Source organism: Rhinopithecus bieti, unplaced genomic scaffold (genome assembly GCF_001698545.2).
Source record: "Rhinopithecus bieti isolate Rb0 unplaced genomic scaffold, ASM169854v2 scaffold_40803, whole genome shotgun sequence".
Classification (NCBI taxonomy): domain Eukaryota; kingdom Metazoa; phylum Chordata; class Mammalia; order Primates; family Cercopithecidae; genus Rhinopithecus; species Rhinopithecus bieti.
The window spans coordinates 89,748-108,596 of record NW_016816762.1 but is presented as its reverse complement, the minus strand read 5'-3'; the positions used below and the strand labels follow the sequence as shown (position 1 = coordinate 108,596).

At 50.2% G+C, this 18,849-nt stretch overlaps 1 long non-coding RNA gene across 2 annotated transcripts; it reads left to right on the top strand.

Moving 5' to 3' along the window:
* Positions 1-223: 223 nt before the first annotated feature.
* Positions 224-1,249, top strand: LOC108517331 (uncharacterized). Of its 2 annotated transcripts, none has more exons than XR_001882075.1 (3): positions 224-297; positions 684-815; positions 940-1,249. It is a non-coding gene; the product is annotated as an uncharacterized LOC108517331 (long non-coding RNA). The 2 variants fall into 2 exon arrangements; XR_001882076.1 differs by having other exon boundaries at positions 276-355.
* The last annotated feature ends 17,600 nt before the right edge of the window (positions 1,250-18,849 follow it).

Below are 18,849 nucleotides of genomic sequence, written 5' to 3'. Positions count from 1 at the left end.
TAGCATTTCCAAGTATAAAAGTAATTTAAAGTTTCGCTTTAAATACATTTTAGGGCCAAAGAAAAGTGGACCAATTTAAAGAAAAAGATGAAATGAATAATAGGGCAAGTTGTGCATCTCAGACTTGGGAGGTGGCTGTCCTGAGGATTAATGGGGCAACATTAACCTCATGAAGTGTCTACATGGACAACGTGCCCGGTGTGGTTACAAATAAACCAATCAGCACAGATCCTGGGTGGAAAGCAGGGCGCAGTCACGGAAGCGCAGTAGGGGTGCAGACTTGAAGGTTTTCAAGAGGTGAGCTCCGAGGGCATGAAGCTCCACAGAGAGACTGTCAACCCGCCTGGGAGCGCGGGTGAGGAGGGGAGGGACGACCAGGGGAGACAATGGCGGGTGGGAGGTGGGAAGGAGGAGTCGGGGAAGGGGGCTGTCTGCTGATATTTGCAAGCCCCCACTCCCCGACTACCCTGTGTGCCTCCTGGCCCCTTTCCCAGAAGAATTCCAAATCCGGTTTCCTCCTATACTGGATGTCCTGACTGCGAATCTAAATAGGTGATCCCTTGAGCTCCAGGTCCTCAAGCTGTGCCCTTCTTCATAGGGGGCCATGTAGCACTGACCCAGCAGGCAGCCCAAGGTCCCTGGTCTGGAAGTGTCGGGAAGCTACCTTTAACATCCTTCCACAGGGAACAGTGAAGGTTGCCGGCCAGGGAGAATACAGGATAGAGAGGTCTCCGGGTTTGCAGCCAGCCTGCCTCAGATGGGGTCCCAGGATACGACCATGGTGCATTTGCCTGTCCCCGATGTGTGGGATAGAGGTACCTGCTTCAAGATGTCTGTGGAGATCCAAGCAGATGATAATTATATGTGTGTGGCACATGCTAGGCTGTGGATGAATAGTGAGATTTTAAACTGAGTCATTTTCATCTTTGTCCTTCTCAGGGTCCTAGAGTAACTCAGCCCTCATAAGCATATGGCTCAGTGACATCGTGGAGCCGACATGGGCTGACCTGGCTCTCAGAGGCCCCAGAATAAAGCCAGAGCCCCCGGGGTCCACCTGCCGGCATGACCATGGGGCAGGGGAGCGAAGCTGAGCTGGGCTGGCCACCTGGAAACACTGTCCCCTCCCACCAGGCCTCTGCACCCAGCCTCTTCTTTGTCTAGCAGGCTCCTCACTCCCCTACAACAGCCGCTCCTGCCACCACTTGCATGGTTGTTTTTGAGAATTCCCTGTGTGTTGTGTTATTTTCTAAAATAAATAACTTGTTCACTGCAGAGATTCTGCTTTCACTAATTCTGACAAAGTGATTTAAGGGAGACATTGAGGGCCTGACTCGCAAGGGATTTCTTTCCATGAACATGCACGCTGCCTTCCTTTCCATTCTGTGACTCACAGATGTGCCGGCCAGCCTTCCGATGGAGGCCCCAAAATGGGGATATTGTGCCCCTGATGATAGGATCTGAGCACTCCAAGGGCCACGATGTGATTTGGATCAATGAGGTCATTGTTCTTTGGGGGTTTCCAGTAAGGCATGGGCTTTCTTAAAACCCTGTGACTAAGCTGTGATAAGCTGCTGGCTCCCTGGGGAACCTGATAGGGTCTGGCCCTTTTGCCCTTTGTGGATTTCTCTGGCTCTTCCCGGCCCTCTCCCACAGTACCCATAGGATGATTTCTTTCCTTTCTGAGTTTTATTACCTTTGCTGAAAAGACAGATTCAGTGAAAGCCTGTGTCTTGTTCTATTACCCAATTATTAGCATCCACCATACCGAGGGCACCCCCCGTGAGAAGCAGCCGCCTAACGTGGGCCTGTCCCTGTCCCAGGGAACATGCAGCCCCAGCTCTAACAATCACAATCTGCAGCATGAAGAGGGCTGGAATCTCTCCTCTGTAGCCAGTCTTTAGACATTCTTTGGAAACAATAAATATTGTGCAAAGAAAAGTGGATAGAAGTTGCATTTTAGGCAGGGTGTTGGAAGTACCTCCCCCAGCCCAGTCACTTCCCTGCCAGGTCATTCCTTTTGGGCTAGTCATTGCTTTCCCCTTGAGGCAAATCCTCCTTGGATGGGCACGTCCTGAGAGGGACTGAGGTCACTGGAAAGGCGCTGGCTGGACTCAGCACCTGTGGGCCTTGGTGTCAGAGAGACCAGAGTTTGAGTCTGACCCGGCACGTTCCGGCCATGCACCCTCTGCCAGGTTTAGATGATCCCGCACCGATTTCTCTTCTATAGTTAGCGACAGCAACAACCAACATGCAGGAGTCAGTTCTCAACTGTGTTTGGAACATTGGTCACCTTCTCCTTATCTCAGGTCACACACTGTCTTGTTAGCAAGCCCTCAGGAGCCGGTGGTGGTGTGCCAGGGACCGCTAGTTATCTCAGGGGCACGGCCTTTTGCTTTGGCTATTTTCCATCGATGGGACATTTGACATCTCTGCCAGCGTTCATATTAACTTGAAGAAAATGGACAGTGATGCAACTGACTCTATCTGGTGGCAATACAGTTGAATTTGTCTTGTCGAGATGCTAATAGCTTACTGAACAATAGACATCACCCAACAGGGACTGTTTTATTGCACCGTAGGACCCTGTGATCTGGCAACATCCTTCCAGCATGCCTTCTGTCAGGGACTGTAGTCTTTCATTCTTTTTCCACTTTTTGAACCAGCTCTGCCACCATGCTGGCTTCCATACTGAGTTCCATAAACCATTGACAGACGTTCCTGTTATACAACAGTCATACTTTTAACTTGTAAAAAATTCCGCTTCAGCAAGGGCATCATTCTACCCCCACACCTTTTCAATCTCTGCTGCCTCCCTCACCTTTTCTTTTCTCCACCCTCACATCCTAGAAAATCCATCCAGTTGACTGGGAGGAGTAGCTCACACCTGTCATCCCAGCACTTTGGGAGGCCGAGCCAGGTGGATCACCTGAGGTCAGGAGTTTGAGACCAGCCTGGCCAACATGGTAAAACCCCATCTCTACTAAAAATACACAAAATTAGCCAGCTGTGGTGGTGGGCATCTGTAATCCCAGCTACTTGGGAGGCTGAGGCAGGAGAATCACTGGAACCCAGGAGGCGGAGGTTGCAGTGAGCCAAGATCGCACCATTGCACTCCAGCTAGGGGGACGAGAGCAAAACTCCCTCTCAAAAAAAAAAGAAAAGAAAAGAAAGGAAAAGAAAATCCATCTAGTCTCAAGACTTTAGGTACCTAGAAGCTGACTACAAAATTGATCCATCTCTAGGATGGAGAGCTCTCCACCTCCATGGCTGTATGGCTCCCCCAGGCCTCTCAACCTGCATGGTGTTCATGTCTTTAGAGCATCCACATTGAACTCATCCCAGCTGAGCTCCTGGCTGCCTCCCGCACCCAGAGCAATCTTTCTCCTTAGCTCCACAGTGGAAATGGCACTCTTCTGATTGGTCCAGCTGAGGCCTGAGAGGAACTAGGGGGTAACAAACACCCCGGAACTTCACAGCTGGAAGCAGCACTCATTTCACTTGCTCTGTCTCTCCACTGCACTGCCTCTAGCCTGTCAGTGTTCTCGGTTTCCCGAACATCGCAGGCATGATCCTGCCTCACAACCCTTGCCCCCCTCACAGTCTATATCAAGCATGTTGGGAACTCCTAGTGGCTCCACTTCAACCGTCCCCACCTAGGTACCTCTCACTCTCCCCTTCACACCACCCTGGGCCACGTCGCCATCAGGCTCTCACCTGTGTCCTGGCCACAGCCCCCACCTGGTCTTGAGAGCCCTGCCCCGTTCGCAGGGATTCTCTGAGCACGCCTCTGCTCTAAGCCATTTCTCCAACGGCTTCCAGCTTCACACAAAGCAAGAGCCAAAGTCCTTTCAACAGCCTACACAGCCCCATATTCACTGTTCTCAAACAACAGAGAGCTGGAGAGCCGGCAGCGTGAGGAGCCCCAGAACCCCTGCCAGCGTGGTTCGGAGGCAGCAGGCCTGGGGTGGGCCCCCGGGAACCACATGTGGAGGCAAAAGCAACTCCAGCTTGGATGCCAACCCGCCGTGTTGACTTTGAATTGACCCCAGTTCTGGAAGGCCTCTACGATTTCTAAGTTATCTGCTGTTTGTTGTGTAAGAGCACCCACTGAAATCCCACCCCTAGGTCAGAACAACCTTGACCATAACTCCTGTCCTTAGGCAAATTCACATAGCATTCTTGCATATATGAAATTTCCCTACAATTATCCTACACCTTCCTTCTGGTACTATGTAAGCCTGAGGAGTAATGGGGATCCACCATCTTGTCTTGCTGCTGGCAGAGATATAGACATGGCTTCTGTTTGCAAGTCCCTGTTAAATGTTTCTTTCTGGATTACTGTGGTGGCTCACACCTGTAGTCCCAGCTCCTAGGGAGGCAGAGGCTAGAGGATCGCTTGAGCCCAGAAGTTTAACTCAGCAGCGAGCTATGATTGAATCACTGTACTCCAGCCTGGGTGACAGAGCAAGACCCTGTCTCTAAAATAATTAATGAATAAATAAATGTTTCTTTCTAAGAAACTGGATTTTTCAGCCTCTTTCTTCAGCCTCTCAGCTTCCTCAGACTTTGGAGGTAGGTTTGCATAGACCTGCCCACTACAGAACATACACCTCACACATGCATGCCCTTACATGGTCCTCTCCTCCTAAATTTGGTGGACCCCAGGACTCACTTTAATTAATTAAATGTGGCAGAAGTGGTGCTGTGCCACTTAAAGGCCTAAGCCTTAAGAAGACTTGGCAGCCTCCGCTTTTGCACTCTTGGGAGCTCTGAGCCACCACATAAGAAGGCCAGCTACCCTGCCAAGAGTTTCATGGACAGAACACACAGAAAGGGCACAGAAGGGAGAGAGGCCCTGGGACCGCATGGAGAGACATAGAGAGAGAAATCCAGTCATTCCAGCACCCCCATTCTGGCCAGCCCAGCTGATACCCTGCTAATGACAGCCACATGGAGGGCCACCAGCAAGACCAGCAGAAGAGCTGCCCAGAAGAGCCCAGCCCAGATTGCAGACATGAAGAAATAAAATGGGTTGTTTTCAGCTGTGCAGTGTGGGGGTGGTTTGTCATTTCTGCTTCTTCTCTGACCTCAGGTCATGTGCCTTTTGCTGTTGTCAAACACCACAAGCACGGTCCTGCTTTAGGATTTTTGCACTTAATAGTCTCCCAGCCTGACCTTCTTTTCTCCCAGCTACCTGCTTGGGGTGTTCCCACACCTCTTTAGGCTTCTGCTCAAATCTCGCCTGAATACCCAATTTAAAATTCTGACCCTCTCAATCTCTCTCCCCAGCTTCATCTTTTCCAAAGGACTTACCACCATTGGAGGCTTCCCAGATTTATCTGCTTATTTCTGTGTGTCTGTCTCCCCCTCAAGAATGTGAATTCCTTGAGGTGGGGCCTTTCTCAGGGTCTAGAGTATGCATGGCACATTATAGGCACTCAGCAAAAAACAGGAAGGAAGGAAAGAAAGAGGGAGAGAAGGAGGGAAGAAAAGAGGGAAGTAAGGAGAAACAAAGAGGGAGAAAAGGCTGGGCGCAGTGGCTCATACCTGTAATCCCAGCACTTTGGGAGGCCGAGGCGAGTGGATCACTTGAGGTCAGGAGTTCGAGAGCAGCCTGGCCAACATGGTGAAACCCCATCTCTACTAAAAATACAAAAGTTAGCCCAGTGTGGTGGCACCTGCCTGTAATCCCAGCTACTCAGGAGGCTGAGACAAGAGAATCGCTTGAACCCAGGAGGTGGAGATTGCAGTGAGCCGAGATTGTTCCACTGCACTCCAGCCTGGGCGATAGAGCAAGAGTCCATTTCAGAAAAAAAAAAAATATATATATATGTAAATAAAACATAAAAAAAGAAGGAGAGAGGGAGGAAGAGGGGAGGGAAAGAAGAGAGAAGGAAAGACACAAAGGCAGAGCAGAAAGAGGAAAGGAAGAAGGAAGGAAGGCCAGCCCACTTCGTAAGTAGGTTGTTACAGAAAACACCTGGCAGGCTGCCCAGCACATCACAGAAGACCCATAAAGCAAAGCGTCCCACTCCACAGATCCCCTCGGAGAGGATCAATGCGGACAGCATGGGAACTGAGGGGAGGGAGGCAGATGAAAGGGGAGAGGGCTCAGAGCAGGGGGCTGGAGCTGAAGATGGGCTCAAAACACTCTGAATTTTTCTGTGTGGGGTTGGCTTGGCTTCAACCCCTGGCTTTTGTCCTGAGTGGAGGAAGAAGCCAGCCTGGCTGTCTCCCCTTCCCCTGCAAATCCAAGGCTTCTCCTGCATCCCCTGGGTTCAGGATTGAGAACAAGAAGGGGAATCTCCACAGGGCCACCCAACAGTAGCAAGAGCCCTTCTGCTGTGCATGGATCTCAGCCACATAGGCAAGACTGTGGCACTATCAGCTTCAGGGTGTTTGGGAACATCCCACCCTCAACCACACACTGAGTTTCTGGAGCCACAGTTCTCAAACACTGTGTACAAAGAACACTGGGAATTTGTTAACATGCAGATTCCTGGGCCCGGCCTAGATCCTAATTCAAAAGGGCTGGGCCCAGACATATGTATGCTTTTAACAAGCTCCTCTGCGATTCCAGATTCTGATGCAGATAGTGCCTGGGCCACTCTGGGCGGTCCTGCTCCCTGGGAACTTTTTGCCTTCCCCAGGACTCTGATGTGTGTCAAAGATGACAGAGAGTCCTCAGAACCCACTGTGGGCAGAGGAGGGGCCAGCAGAGCTGGCGGTCCCCTCTGATCACTCTCTCTTTGCTGGACCTCCCTCTCATGAAACTGCCCCAACCTTTGATTCTTTCTCCAGGACCCATATTTACCTGTCTGCACATGATCTCCCCAGCAGAGAACATCCAGGAGTCATGAGGTCAGAAGAACAGGGAGGGGAGCATTGGAGTCATCCCCCTGTCCCTTCACCCCAACCCCTGCGAAGAGCAACATGGAGTGTGAGTCAGGGCAATGAGAATGAAGAAAGGCCCCACAGGGCTGTGTAGGGCAGGATAAGGGGCTCCCTGTAAGAAGCCAGGGCACTGCCCCACGTTTGTCCTGTCCAGACAGGAGGGTTCTGTCTTCCGCATCTTGACTAGACATTAGAGGCAGGCCTAAATTCTTTATGTGGGTATGTTCAGAAGAAACACAGGCCTGGCAGAGTCAGCAATGGATGGGTGGGCGGAAGGATGGATAGATGAGTGGGTAGATAGATACATGAATGAATGGATTAATGAATAGATAGATGGATGAGTGGATGGATGGATGGAGTGGGTGGATGAATGGAGGGATGATGGATGGGTGGATGAAAAGACGAATGGGTGATGGATGGAGTGGGTAGATGAATGAATGGATAGACGGATGACAAATGGAGTAGCTGGCTGGGTGGATGAATGATGGACAGGTGGATGGATAGAGGGATGATGGGTAAATAGACAAAAAGATGGATGATGGAGTGAGTAGATGGATAGATGGATGGATGATAAAAGGATGAATGAGTGGGTGGATGGATGGATGGACAACCTTCATCTCTCTGGTTTGAGGTTTGGAGTCCATGCTCTCCAGGGTTCCTGCCAGTCCTGGTTGTGTGAGGGTCCATCGCTGTAGAATCAGACTGCTGGCTGTGGGGGGTGAGGGTGGTTCTTATGCTGGCAGGGAAAGTGTGAGAGCAATTTGCAGGTGAGACAGGATGAGAAAGAATTGTTGCAGGACGGAGAGGGAAAGGAGGGCAATAGCAAGGTAGTGGGGGGAGGAGAAAGGTGAAAGAGAGAAAGTGGGTAAAGTAAACTGAGTCTGGCAGCTTTGAAGGTTTCCTCAATTGCAGACCCAATTACTTCTAATAACACCTTGGAGTTCCTTGGCGCCTTCTCCCAGAAGCTCAAAGCCTTTTATTGATGCTGTGAAACTGCTTGACGTTCCAGCAGGGAAGACAGAGATGTGCTATTAATAACACCATTTATTGCTGAGGCAATGAGACCCAGAGAGGTGCAGGGACTTGCCCAAGGTCATAGGGCACTAGAGGCAGGCCCTAGAAGGGCATAGGGCTGGGCACACAGGGGAAACATTCCCTCCCCTGACTTCCCCCTTCACCGCCCTGTGGGCCTGGTGTCTTGTATGGTCTGCCCTGCCCTAGCTCTCAGAGAGCCCAACCATGAATTCATAAGCATTAGTAAGTCACTGGTTCTCACGACACACTGTGAGGTCACAGCTGTAACCGACTCATATTCAAACCAAGGACGCCCAGACTGGGGCAAGCCAAGTGACTCCTCCTAAGTCACTCGATGTGTCAAAGTTGGAACTGGGAATGGGTGAATTTCAAGATTTGAAGGCCAAGGTTTATCCTTAGGCCACCTGGCTGGTGTGTCCACAAACCAACATTGCACAGGAAAGTGATGAAATCAAGAGTTGCTGCAGCCCCAGAGTACTCTCTCTGCCATCACCGTGTGGGGCTTCAAGCCACTTGGCTTCACAGGACCTCAGTTCCTTATCTCGCTGCCCCCCTTGCTGGGTGGGCCTCCCTTTTCCCAACCTGTGCTTCCACATCCCTCCCTGCCTTGATTAACTAAGATCCTTCTTGTTACCACAGTCACAGGTTGAGGGTTTTGCAGGTTAGGGTGGAGGGGCGGACTGGCATTCCTCAGATCTGAGTCAGAGAGGTAAACTATCCAATAAAGCAGCATTACCAACCCCTAAAAGAATCCTCAACACAGCAGCCAAGAATGCACCTGAAAGGTTTCTTGGCTTCTTGGCTCCAGAAGTACCCTTTGTACCTTTATTGAGATGAGAAAATGTAGTGCATTCTTGGGCTGGGCCTCAGGGGAAGTCTTGTGGAGACTGGCAGGGGTAAGGCGGGTAATCACCTTGCCTGGGGCCATGAGTCCTCTACCTGCCGGTTCCCAGGAACCGTTCCCAGGCTGCGGAGCAGGGGAGGGGCAGTGGGGTTGGGGTGCACCCAACCGTGAGTGCAGGGCTGCTAAGAGACACACTGGGAGAAGGAAGGAGGAGGGGCAGCTCAGCAGCTGCTGCGGGATCATGGCAACACTTGTGCCCCATGACTGTGGCTGGGCCCATTCAATCTGCTCTGTCTGCTTCCCCAGTAGACCAGTGGTGCCACGGGGGGCAAGACCCTGGTCTCAAAAGCCTCTGTAGCTCCAGGGACAAGTACAGCTCCTGGCATGCATGCTAGTAGGTACATAAAACTTTTCTATGAGATGGACGGATGATGAATGAATGGGTGGTGGATGGATGGAGGATGAATAGATGTAGAGATTAATACACAGATGGACAGATAATGGAGAGNGACTTCCCCCTTCACCGCCCTGTGGGCCTGGTGTCTTGTATGGTCTGCCCTGCCCTAGCTCTCAGAGAGCCCAACCATGAATTCATAAGCATTAGTAAGTCACTGGTTCTCACGACACACTGTGAGGTCACAGCTGTAACCGACTCATATTCAAACCAAGGACGCCCAGACTGGGGCAAGCCAAGTGACTCCTCCTAAGTCACTCGATGTGTCAAAGTTGGAACTGGGAATGGGTGAATTTCAAGATTTGAAGGCCAAGGTTTATCCTTAGGCCACCTGGCTGGTGTGTCCACAAACCAACATTGCACAGGAAAGTGATGAAATCAAGAGTTGCTGCAGCCCCCAGAGTACTCTCTCTGCCATCACCGTGTGGGGCTTCAAGCCACTTGGCTTCACAGGACCTCAGTTCCTTATCTCGCTGCCCCCCTTGCTGGGTGGGCCTCCCTTTTCCCAACCTGTGCTTCCACATCCCTCCCTGCCTTGATTAACTAAGATCCTTCTTGTTACCACAGTCACAGGTTGAGGGTTTTGCAGGTTAGGGTGGAGGGGGCGGACTGGCATTCCTCAGATCTGAGTCAGAGAGGTAAACTATCCAATAAAGCAGCATTACCAACCCCCTAAAAAGAATCCTCAACACAGCAGCCAAGAATGCACCTGAAAGGTTTCTTGGCTTCTTGGCTCCAGAAGTACCCTTTGTACCTTTATTGAGATGAGAAAAATGTAGTGCATTCTTGGGCTGGGCCTCAGGGGAAGTCTTGTGGAGACTGGCAGGGGTAAGGCGGGTAATCACCTTGCCTGGGGCCATGAGTCCTCTACCTGCCGGTTCCCAGGAACCGTTCCCAGGCTGCGGAGCAGGGGAGGGGGCAGTGGGGTTGGGGGTGCACCCAACCGTGAGTGCAGGGCTGCTAAGAGACACACTGGGAGAAGGAAGGAGGAGGGGCAGCTCAGCAGCTGCTGCGGGATCATGGCAACACTTGTGCCCCATGACTGTGGCTGGGCCCATTCAATCTGCTCTGTCTGCTTCCCCAGTAGACCAGTGGTGCCACGGGGGGCAAGACCCTGGTCTCAAAAGCCTCTGTAGCTCCAGGGACAAGTACAGCTCCTGGCATGCATGCTAGTAGGTACATAAAACTTTTCTATGAGATGGACGGATGATGAATGAATGGGTGGTGGATGGATGGAGGATGAATAGATGTAGAGATTAATACACAGATGGACAGATAATGGAGAGTGATGGTTGGTGGGTGGATGATGAATGGATGGATGGACAGTTGGGCTAATGATGGATGAATAATGGACCGATGGGTGACAGATTAATGATGGATGGTGAATGGATGATGAAAGGATGGATGGATGATAAATAGATAGAAGGGGAATGAACAGATGAGAGGATGGATGGACAGACGACGAATGAGTGATGGACAGTGGATGCATGTGGGTGGATGGATGGACAAATGGATAATGGATGGTGCATGGGTGGATGGATGCACAGATAGAAAAATGAACAGGATTCTGGGACACAAGGAAGATATTTGGGATCCTGCCCAAATCCCCACTGTGGCAGGCAATTCAATGAAATACTGAAAAGAGCCAAGCTTACCTATGGGGTGTTTAGAAGGAGGAGAAGCCCCTCTGTCCTCTACCCCAGCAGCACATGCAGGACCCAGGCTTAGATGTACAGGTGCAGAGCAGGAGAGGAGAGTGACAGAGGGAGAAAGGGATGCTCAGGAGCTGTGGGGGGCTGAGGATAGGGGGCCACAGCCTCCCGGCTTCCCTGGCCTCCACCTCTGCCTTTCCCCCAAGTCAGCTGGCAGGCCCCGGCCAGGCTAGCAGTTCTGGGGAGAGTCTAACCTGGGGAGTGACTCTGCTCTGTGGACAGGGGCTGCAGGGGCCCCCAATTACACCTACCCTTTCCCTGCACACCTTTCATGTGGTGCAGAGGGCTGTGATTACCCGCCCCCCACCCTTCTTACAAGTGACGTAAAACTGGCATTCAGTGCAGCGGCATTCAGTGTGGCGACTCTCAAGCTACTCCTGACTTAATGAGCTGCCAGTGGAGATCTTGAGCTGGGTCAGAAGGAGGGGCCGTAATTGTGTGTTGCTGCTGGAGGGAGTCCTCCCCTCTGGCATTAGTTCTGAGGGCCATCTGGGGAAGCAAGTGAAGGGTGACAGGTGCAAGAGGAAGTTGGTCACTGCCTTCCAGTTGGGCCTGGCGCCCAGGCTGAGGGGCCTCCAAACCTCTTGGCACAGAGGATCTGCCTGAGCCCACAGCGGAGCCCCGCCCTTGACACCCACACCTGGCCTGAAGTAACCCTCCCCTTTGCAGATGGCAGGGGCTGTACCTGGAAGCGAATGAGCCGAAACTTCAGGGTCCCACTTCTACTCCAACCCAGGGAGCACCCAGAGCTTCTGGGAGCTATAGAGGGTTGTAGGTGAGGAGAGGACACCAGAATTCAATCTATTTAAAAGAGATTGCAGAAGGGCAGAGGAAGAGACCCGAATCTCCATGGCGCTACTACTTTCTGGTGATTTATTCACCTTCTAAATCGGAACTCGTATTTGTATCTTACTTTGATTTAATGACTTTATATTATTTTTCTTAAAGAGAGCAAATTGTCTAAGCTTCAATCCAAAGCACCTGAAAGGGCTCCTGACTGCTGGTACATTCACAAGTCAGTGGCAAACAATTATGAGCTGGAGGTGAGACCCCCACCCCCCGGCCTCCACCCAGCCCCATCAACCACACAGACGGAGCCTGGGTGCCGTGCACTCATCACAGGATTGAGACATTTGCCCAAGGACTGCAAGCATCAGGGCTGCCGCCCTCTCTGCTGGGTGTCCCCAGACACGTTGCCTCTGTGCGGGCTGGCGCTCATCCTGCCTCTGCCTCATTCTGCCAGAGAGCCCCTCTGGCACTCCCGACACAGGACAAACCAAAGCCCCCCTGCAGCTCAGAAACGCTATTTTGATGACTCCCCGACCCCGTACCTCTTCCAGGTCATCAGTCAAGCCTCTGCTTGAGGAGATCCTCCCTCAGGCCGGGCACCGCGCCAGCTGCCGTCAGCTGCACAGCTGGGCCTATTTCTCTTGTTTGCTGCAGTCACAGGTGGAATCGTGCCCCACCCCCAAACCCCAGGGCAGGACACCCAGTGTCCCTTGTTCCTTCCAGAGGGACACCTGTGCCCTCATGCAGCAGCTCTAGTAGACACATTATTCCGGTCACCCCATCTCCTCTTCTGCAGGGCCAGCTCCGGAACATCCAGTGTCCACCACTCCTCTCCTGGCATCTCCATAGGCACAGCGGCAAAGCAACCCTTTCCCACCCATCTTCCCATCTGCCCCTGCTCACCGCTGCCAGGAAGGTGCCACCTCCACGCCTACCCACTCTCGGGAAAGGACATAACCCACTCTCCCTCCAAGAGCTCCTGGACTGCCAGGATCTTAAACCTCATCCCGTACTCCTGCTCATGAATGAGACGTCTGCTGTGTGGGGGGAGGGCCTCTTCAAGTGCTCCCACTGGCTGCTGCCCTCTTCCAGCCCTGCCTGGGCCCCATGCCAGACCTGCCTCAGCTCTCCTCTGTGAGAGGATGTAGTGGTTGAATTGTGTCCCCTAAAAAGATATGTTCAAAAGGATATGTTCACAATCCCCAGTCCCTGTGAATGTGCACTTATTTAGAAATCGGCTCTTTGCAGCTGTAGTGAAATTAAGACGAGGTCATACTGGGCTGTAGTGGGCCCTAAATCCAATGAGAGTGTCCTTATCAGAGACAGAAAATGTCACATTGAGACACAGAGGAGGAGGCCACATGAAGGTGCGGGCAGAGAGTGATGTGGCCATGAGCCAAGCAGAGCCAGGGATTGCTGGAGCCACTGAAGCTGGAGAAAGGCAGGGACCGATTCTCCCAGAGCCTCCCGATGAAACTAGCCCTGCAGTCACCTTGATGGCAAACTTTCAGCCTCCAGAACTGTGGGAGGATCGATTTCTGTGACTTTAAGTCCCCGGTTTGTGGGGCTTTATCACAGCAGCCTCGGCAAACGCATGTGGAGGCTGGCAACCGCATCAGCAGCTGCAGCCCAGCCCAGGCCGGCCCCCCCACCCTCTCTCCTGCTGGATCTTTCCCTGTGGCGGCCAGGGCCTCCCTTCAAGCGACAGGGAAGCACAAGGAACACGGTGAGGGCAGGGTGAGGTGGGCTCCACGACCGTGTAGAGCCGGCCCAGGGAGAGAGAACCCCCAGATGCATTTGGCACCCCAAGGGGAGACAGACCTCGGCTTGAACCACAGCTTGACATGTGTACTTGGGATTTGTCTTTTTGGGAAAGGGAGAGGTCAAAAAATAAAACAGAATTCCAGCTTTAGGGCAAATGACTGAGACCGTCAATTCATGTGTAGGTATTGACTGAGGTTGATCATTTTGACTCTCAAACTGTGGTTGTAAATGATAATCGCCATGAATTCTGCAAATGATTGATGGTGCAACAGTTTAAATCCCTAGGAAGGAGTTGGCTAAGATTCTGTCAACACAACCTCAAGCCCTCGGTGCTTTTGGCTTCTTCAGGAGAACTGCATGATGGAAAACAATTTTTTTTTCTTTTTAATCACAGCTGCCTGAATTGCTCATCATTGCTTAGATGGCTTGTGAAGGCGAACATATTGCCCCATACATTTTCAATTATCCTGTGCAGAGCGTCATGAGTCACCCAGGGTTCTTAAGGATGAATGGATGGTGGAGCGGCTTCTCAGGAAGATTAGCGAGAAGTCACGGCTGCGCTTGCCAGGCCAGGCCTCTGCAGAACTGACTCACGTGGACGAGGAAACAGTGTTGGGGTAGACGGCCTGACACAGAACTATGAGAGCAGCGATTCTGCAACCTTCCACAGAGGCGTACCCCCACGTGTCGGGGCGTCTCCTCATTCTGTTGTTTCTTTTTCTTATAGGTATGTACAGTACGTCTTCACTTAACACGCTTGATAGGTTCTTGGAAACTGTGACTTTTGGCAAAACGACATAGAATGCGACCAGTTTACCACAGGTTAGTTGATATAAACAAGAGTTAAGTTCCTAAGGCATGTTTCTGGTCGCGAAAACATCACCAAGTTTTTATTGTTGGTCTTATTTATTTATTTATTTTGCTTTTTGTTTTGTTGAAACATCATCTCCGTCTGTTGCCCAGGCTGGAGGGCAGTGGCACAATCACAGCTCACTGCATCCTCTACCTCCCAGGCTCAAGTGATCCTACCACCTCAGCCTCCCCAGGTAGCTGGGATCACAGACACAAGCCACCGCACCCAGCTAATTTTTAAATTTTTATAGAGATGAGGTCTCACTATGTTACCCATGCTGGTCTTGATTTCTGGTCTCAAGCAATCCTCCTCCTTTGGCCTCCCAAAGTGCTGGGATTATGGGCATAAGTCATCACACCTGGCCCAAATTTTGAAATAAAGATAAAAACACTTCTAATATTAAACATTGAAACAAATACGAGCTTTTCATACATTTAGGAAAAATTAATATAAAACTAGTAACACTGTTCAAAGCAATCTACAGATTTGGTACAATCTCTGTCAAAATAGTTCAGGGGAACAGAAAAGAAAATCTTAAAATTTGTCTGGAACCACAGAAGACCCCAAATAGCCGAAGAAATCCTGAGCAAAAAGAACAAAGCTGGAGACATCACACTGCCTGACTTCAAAATATGTTGCAAGGCCATAGTAACCAAAACAGCATGGCACTGGCATAGAAACAAACACATAGACCAATGAAACAAATTACTGACAGAAATTAATCCATGTATCTATAGCGATCCGATATTTGACAGAGGCACCAAGAACACTCATCAGGAAAAGTGTGGAGTCCTGATAAGATAAGTAAGCAACAATTGGGAAGGGCCCCAGGTGGGGAAGGTCCCCAGGTGGGGAATAACAATGAATAGTTGTTCTGAGAGATGGCCAATCACAAACAACCTGATGGCAGGATGACCATGACCTAGTTCCTGGTGGCCCTAGTATCATGACCTCCTTCTATCGGCCCCTCTAGCATGATCCTATAAAACTTCCCTCCAGCCCCTGCCTTTTTGTAGACAGTCCATTGCAACCTTGCAAGCTTGCAACATATTCTCATACCTACTCTAATAAATCTGCCTTTCTTTAGCTACTACTGTCTTGGCAAACACCTTTACCACCTGTGACACCAGCCCTAGCTAGTCACCACCCGTGAGAGAAAGGCAGAAATCTGCCTTCTTTACCTTTTTTCATGTATGTGTTGGCCATTTCTATGTCTATCCTCAGAAATGTCTGTCAGATCGTTTGCCCATTTTTAAATTGAATTGGTTTTGTTGTTGTTGTTGTTTTGCTCTTGAGGTGTTTGAGTTCCTTGTACATTCTGGATACGAATCCTTCATCACATGAATACTTTACAAATATTTTCACCTATTCTATAGATTGTGTTTTCATTTTGTGGATCGTTTCCTTTGCTGTGCAGAAGATTTTTAGTTTGATATAGTCCCATTTGTTTATTCTTGTGTTTGTTGCCTGTGTTTTTGAGGTCTCATTCGTAAAATCTTTTCCCAGACCAAGGTCCTAAAGCATTTCCCCTGTTTTGCTTTTTCTAGGAGTCTTATAGTTTTGGGTCTTGCATTTGAGATCTTTGATCCATTTTCAGTTAGCTTTTGTATGCGGTGAGAAGTGGGGGGCCTAGTTTTATTCTGCTGACATCTGCACTCCCAGTGTTATTATATTCACAATAGCTGAGATATGGAATCTTGGCTTGTGCTCAACAACAGATGAATGGATAAAGAAAAACGGGGTATAGATACACCATGGAATACTATTCAGCCATAAATAAGAATGAGATCCTGTCATTCATGGTAATGGCTTTCCATTGCAGGATCAGATCCACATCCACATTCACTCCAGACAGACGGAACTGGAGAGCATGATGCTGAGTGAAACAAGCCAGGAACAGAAAGCTAAACCCTGCATGCTCTCACGCGCACACAGAAGCTAAAAAAAGTGGATCTCATAGACATGAAAAGTAGAACCAGGGGCCAGGTGTGGTGGCTCACACCTGTAATCCCAACACTTTGGGAGGCCAAGGCGGGTGGATCTCCTGAGGTTGGGAGTTCAAGACCAGCCTGACTGACATGGAGAAACCCCATCTCTACTAAAAATACAAAAATTAGCCAGGCGTGGTGGCACATGCCTGTAATCCCAGCTACTTGGGAAGCTGAGGTAGGGGAATTGCTTGAACCCGGGAGGCAGAGGTTGTGGTGAGTGGAGATCATGCCATTGCACTCCAGCCTGGGTAGCAAGAATGAAACTCTGTCTCAAAAAAAAATTGTAGAACAGGGGATGCTGGAGGCTGAGAAGGATGGGGGAAGAGGGGAAAAGAGAGAGACTTGTTAAAGGACACAAAATTACAGCTAGATAGGAGGAATAAGTCATCGTGCTCTATGCAACTGTGGGATGACTGGTTAATGATAATATATCATATAGTTTCAAACACCTACAGGGAGGATGTGAGTGTTGCCCACACAAACACATGATAAATGTGTGAGATGAGGGCTGGGTGCATTGCCCTGATCTGGTTACCATCGAATGTTTTGCACATGTTCTTCTATCTGTGTTATATTTAACAATAAAGAAGTTTCCCCATCTTTAGGCCGGGCGAGGTGGCCACACCTGTAATTCTAAAACTTTGGGAGGCCGAAGCTGGCTGATCACTTGAGGTCAGGAGCTTGAGACTAGCTTGGCCAACATAGTGAAACCCCATCTCTACCAAAAATACAAAAATTAGCCGGGTGTGGTGACGGGCACCTGTAGTGCCAGCTACTTGGGAGGCTGAGGCAGGAGAATCACTGGAACCTGGGAGGCAGAGGTTGTAGCCAGCTGAGATCGCGCCATTGCACTCCAGCCTGGGTGACAGAGCGAGACTCCATCTCAAAAAAGAAGTTTCCTTATCTTTAACAGTCTGAAAGCATTGCTTTAGTCCACCCGCTCTATTATCCATCATATGGATGGAAACATTACTACGTACCCCACAAATATGTACAATTATTATGTGACAATTTAAAACATTTAGAAAAACAAAATAAACAAAAAACAAGTAAGATAATTATGTACTCAATTATTTCATTCAGGGTGGATTGTCTGGAGCTTCTCCCGGCAACTCCGGGTGGAAGGCATGAGCCAGTGTGTACAGGACACCCTTCCATCACGGGGCGCACCCACACCCACATTCCTTCTGATGGGGACAATTTAAACCTGCGAATTCACCTAATGTGCACAGTTTGGGCTGCAAGAGGAGAACACTAGCGCGGACACTGGGGGAATGTGCAGATTCCACACAGACAGAGGCCCCTGGTTGGGGAGTGATTTTTTTGCCTCATCAACATTGTAATGAAACGACATTGGACAAAATGATGTTATTTGGGGACCTGCTGCACTGCATTCATGGGGACATCCTGTAAGCGCAGAGGAGTAAACATAGGTCCCCCTCTCTCTAAGCATGTAGTGGAGTACCTACAGGTGTACACTGATCTACTTTATGTATAATGTAGCCAGCAGACTAAAGCAACCGTTTTCAGACTTTTAAAGGTGGGGAAACTTCTTTATTGTTAAATACGACACACATAGAAGAACGTGCACAAAACAAACAAACAAACAACAACACAACTCAATAGTAATCACAAAGCAGATCCCTGTGGCCAGCACTGACCAGCCCTGCCTCCACGTTGCCTTAAGAAAAAGAAACACCTTCTGGAGAAAAAAAGCAATCCTCTATTTAGGAAAGCAGGCTTAGGCGGTAAACCATAAAGGAAAGTAAAAGAGTTATTACGGCAAAAGTTCTCTGGGTAGAAAAGAGGGGGATGGGACGGAGGGGACTAGGATTGGGAAGGAACACAGAGCAATGAGGACCTTGTTGTTCCCAGGCTCCCCGTGTGCCCATCCCCGCCCGATGCTCTGAGCAGCAGGCCTTTGTTCTTCTTCACGGCTGTGTGGTATTCTGCTGTGGGATTCCATTGTGAATGCTCTTCTGGACTGTCTCAGTCTGGGGCTATGATGACATGTTGCCATAAACTCTCTGTGTCTTGCTAGGGAGTGTGCGAAGGCCGATGCATTCTCCCCTTTCTCCCTTCCTTCTTCTCTCCCTCCTACCCATCCTCCTTCCCTCTCTTTCTTTCTCCCTCCCTTTCTTCCTGCTTCCTGGGACAGGACTGTGAGGTCCTGTCTGCTCCCGACTGGGGCAGCATAGGGTCCCCATCGAGACTGCACCCAGGAAAGCAAACCTGTGTCCGATCCCCCCAATGCCTGCCATGGTGCCCCTTGCCCAGTGCTTCCTCCTCCCGGCCTACTGAGGGTGCAGACTAGACCTGATTTTCAGTCTTGGCTACCAGATCTTTTCCTTCTCAGTAGAAATAGGCATGATGCAATTTTTAAGGAGCAGCCTGTGACCTTGGGACACGTAAAGGGCCCAGGCTTTGCTCAGGTGGTTCTTGTCTGAATTACCCGCTCCCCTACTCCTCCAGACCCTGTGCATCCAGCTCACCTTCTCATAACCCACCTTCTC